Raw genomic sequence first — 4,162 nt, forward strand, 5'->3', positions numbered from 1 at the left:
ACAACCGGGACGCTCTCTGGTCCTTCCAACTCAACTCAACGTAACTAATTTCTCCCCCCAAGATTTGCTCAAGTCGAGCTTGACGTTCTGATATTTTTTTTGCCAAGGAGTTTATTTGGTGAGATTTTGTAAAGATAATGAGCCTTTTAGTTCAATTTCTATTTTTATTGAAGCCACCCATTTTACATTAATGGACAAAAACACAATCCACCCCTCTTTCTTTCTAAGTGGAATTGCGGGTTTGTCTGTCCTCTGTCACTGGGCTGGGCTGGGTTTTACTCAGCCCTGCTTTTACCCTATCTTGTCTTCTCCCAGTCCCCGTCCATAGTTTTTCCTTCCAAATGCAGCTTATCTGCTCCTGTCCGAGCTCTCAGGGACAGTCAGTTAAACATCAGTTGAATCCTAAATCCGGTTTGTACTCACAGATATTTGCTGGTGTGAGAAACAGGCAGTGATCGCAGACAACGCCAGTTGAATCTTGCATGTAGCCTTTCCCTTAGTGACAAGCGCCTGTCCATTGTACCAAGGAAGGAGGTGAGTGAAGGCAAAATCTCCACATAACTGCTCCCAATGCTGAAATCAAACTCCAGCATGGAGGTGCAGAGCTGGTGTACAGAAAGCTGCGGCAGCTCAGCTACACTGACCTTTGGTCAATGACACTGGCAATTTATTTCACTTCCTCACTCTCTGCTGTTCCTTTCTGCTGGGGGAAAAAGTTAGCCAGCCTCAAAAAAGTCGACTGTCCAGGCCAATCATAGCGAGGGAAGGTCAAGTGGAATGAGCCCTTCACTCACGCAGTGTGCTCTGACCCTGAGACTCAACAGCTCGCCACTCTGTCAGCTTTAACCCTTTCAAAGCTGCAATCCTCTCAAATTTCAGCTACTATCACTCATCGCTCCCACACAGCACGCTGTTTAGTTCAGTCAGTGCAGCGCTGCCTAAGCATCGGTGAGCTGGGCTTTGGCTAATGGAATGTTCTCTCCCTTGCTTCCCAGTCCATTTGTGTCACTACCTCTCCTGTACCTTCAGTCAGGACATTGAAAAGTTACAAACTGTCTGGACTGCCTCACCATTACCTCAGTGCTGAAGAGCCATTGAGTAGGACTGAGTTTCCAAGTGATTTAGTCAAAGGGAATGGTGATTTTGCCCTGAATCAAAAACAGGCTCCAACCTCCTCCAATGGGACAAAGTCAAAGAGCAATCACCGATTGGCTGATCATAGTGAAGGAATATTAAATGAATTCAGTAGGTTCACTATAGTCAAGAGTGTACTTAGACTTTGGAAGGAGATTAAGTGGGTTGGGAGAGTGCCTGATAGGGGACAGTGTACATGGGCTATGAGAGGAGATTACATGAATGGAAAAGACAGAAAGAGTGGAGTATAATTTCAGTGGGATGGAATGCCCTTTTTCTGTTCCTGATTGCCAATAATCAATCCTCTCAGATAAATAGCATCTCCACTTGCTGCTCCTCCCCTGCGGTGGTCAATCAGAAGGACAATGAGGGAGAGCAGCGTGGGTAATTGCTCATCCTCTCACCCTCTGCACGAGCCTCTTGACCCTCTTTGCAGTCCAGGCAGGGGTGAACCAACTACAACCAGACTGCAGCCGCCACATCAAAGAGTGGCTTTGTGCTTCAGTTAGACACAACACACAGTGCTTATTACAGAAACTCCAGTGAAATCTCTGCAAAAAATAATTGGAAAGTTGAAGCATAGTCACGTTGTCTCTGCTACAATGCCTGGCCTTGGCAAAGAGGCTGCCTGCACTCATGTTACAAGTTTATGTATCAAGAAGAAGAAGGAAGGGACCCTGCTCAAACAATCCCTACGTACCCAGTATGATTCCAATAACATCCATCCTTCCTGCCCATGTGAGTCAGAGGCAGCCAAAGAGAGAGAGAGAGCAAGAGACAGAGACAGAGACAGGCAGAGAGAGAGAGGGAGAAAGGGAGAGAGGGAGACAGAGACAGGGAAAGCAGTGAGAGAGAGAGATTGAGAGCAGAGCAAGAGAGAGTGAGAGCAGAGAGACAGGGAATGAGAGCAGAGAGAGAGAAAGAGCAGAGAGAGACAGAGACAGCGAGAGAGAGCAGAGAGAGAGAGAGGGAGACAGAGGCAGAGAGAGCAGTGAGAGAGCCAGAGAGTGAGAGCAGAGAGCCAGTGAGGGCAGAGAGAGAAAGAGCACAGAGAGAGAGAGGGAGACAGAGACAGAGAGAGCAGTGAGAGAAAGAGCAGAGAGAGAGAGAGCCAGAGAGAGAGACAGAGACAGAGAGACAGAGAGAGAGAGAGATAGAGACAGAGAATGAGAGAAGAGAGAGACAAGAAGTGAGAGCAGAGAGAGAGTGAGGGCAGAGAGAGGCAGAGACAGAGAAAAAGCAGAGAGAGAGAGACACACGTACAGAGAGAGAGAGAGTGAGAGCAGAGAGAGACAGAGCAGAGAGAGACAGAGAGAGAGAGAGAGGTAGAGAGAGATAGAGAGCCAAAGAGAGAGAGAGAGAGGGAGAGAGACAGACTGAGAGAGATAGAGAGAGAGAAAGGGAGACAGACAGTGAGAGAGAGTGAGAGTGAGAGCAGAGAGAGTGCCAGAATGAGAGCAGAAAGAGACAGAGCAGAGAGAGACAGAGAGTGAGAGAGAGAGCAGAGAGAGACAGAGAGAGAGAGAGGGAGCAGAGAGAGACAGAGAGTGAGAGCAGAGAGAAAGAGCAGAGAGAGCAGAGAGAGACAGAGAGCGAGAGAGAGAGAGAGAGAAGTGAGAGAGCCAGAGAGAGAGAGAGAGATAGAGAGAGAGAGACGTAGAGAGAGAGAGAGGGAGAGAGACAGACTGAGAGTCAGGGAGGCAGACAGGGAGAGAGGGTCCTGAAGGGGAGGGTGCCACATAAAGTTGCCGCCTAAAAGATAATCTCAGAGTAAATGTACTTGGAGCTTTAACAAATCAAAGTACATGAACTTTTGTAACAATTTCCATGGCCTCAGAACATTCCAAAGTGCTTCACACAGCTAATGAAATAATTTTGAAGTGTATCCACTGTTGTAACTAAGGAAACAGAGCAACCAATTTGTGCACAGCATGATGCTTTTTATTTATTCATTCACAGGATGTGGGCTTCGCTGGCTGGGCCAGCATTTATTGCCCATCCCTAGTTGCCCTTGAGAAGGTGGTGGTGAGCTGCCTTCTTGAGCCGCTGCAGTCCTTCCTCCTAAGGGAAGGTGGTGGTACAGTGGTAATGCTGCTGGGCCAGGAATCCTGAAGCCTGGGCTAATATCCTGTGAGGAATTGATTCAAATCTCACCATGGGAGCTGGAGGGATTTAATTCAATTAATAAATCTGGAATTGAAAGATAGCCTCAGTGATACTTTCAAGGTCACCATCATCAACCATCTGGTTCACTCATGGGAAGGGAATCTGCTGTCTTTACCTGGTCTGGCCTACATGTGACTCCAGACCCACAGCAATGTGGTTGACTCTTAACTGCCCCCTGACATAGCCTAGCAAGACATTCAGCTCAGAAATGGGCACAAGTGCTGGTCTTGACACCCACACCCCAGGAAAGAATATTTTTTTAAAAATCCACCTGATGTAGCAACAGTTAGGGAAGAGGGTTGTGGTGTGGGGTGGTGTGGAGTGCTCTGGGGTGGTGGTGGGGTGGGGGTTGTGGGGTGGGGTGGGGTGTGGTGGGGCGGTAGTGTGGGTGGGGTGGGGTGGGGTGATGTGGGGTGGGGTGGGGTGATGTGGGGTGGGGTGGGGTGGGGTGGGGTGGGGTGGGGGGCTGTGGGGTGGGGTGGGGTGGGGTGGGGTGATGTGGGGGGGGTGGTGTGGGGTGGTGTGGTGTGGGGGTGGGTGGTGTGGGGGTGGGGTGATGTGGGGTGGGGTGAGGTGATGTGGGGGGGGGGGTGGGGTAATGTGGGGTGGTGTGGGAGGGGTGGGGTGGGTGGTGTGGGGGTGGGGTGATGTGGTGTGGGGTGAGGTGATGTGGGGTGATGTGGGGGTGGTGTGGGGTGGGGTGGGGTGGGGTGGGTGGTGTGGGGGTGGGGTGGGTGGTGTGGGGGTGGGGTGATGTGGGGTGGGGTGAGGTGATGTGGTGTGGGGTGAGGTGATGTGGGGTGATGTGGGGGTGGTGTGGGGTGGGGTGGGGTGGGGTGGGTGGTGAGGGGGTGGGGGTGGG

Source organism: Carcharodon carcharias, chromosome 2 (assembly GCF_017639515.1).
Source record: "Carcharodon carcharias isolate sCarCar2 chromosome 2, sCarCar2.pri, whole genome shotgun sequence".
Lineage (NCBI taxonomy): Eukaryota > Metazoa > Chordata > Chondrichthyes > Lamniformes > Lamnidae > Carcharodon > Carcharodon carcharias.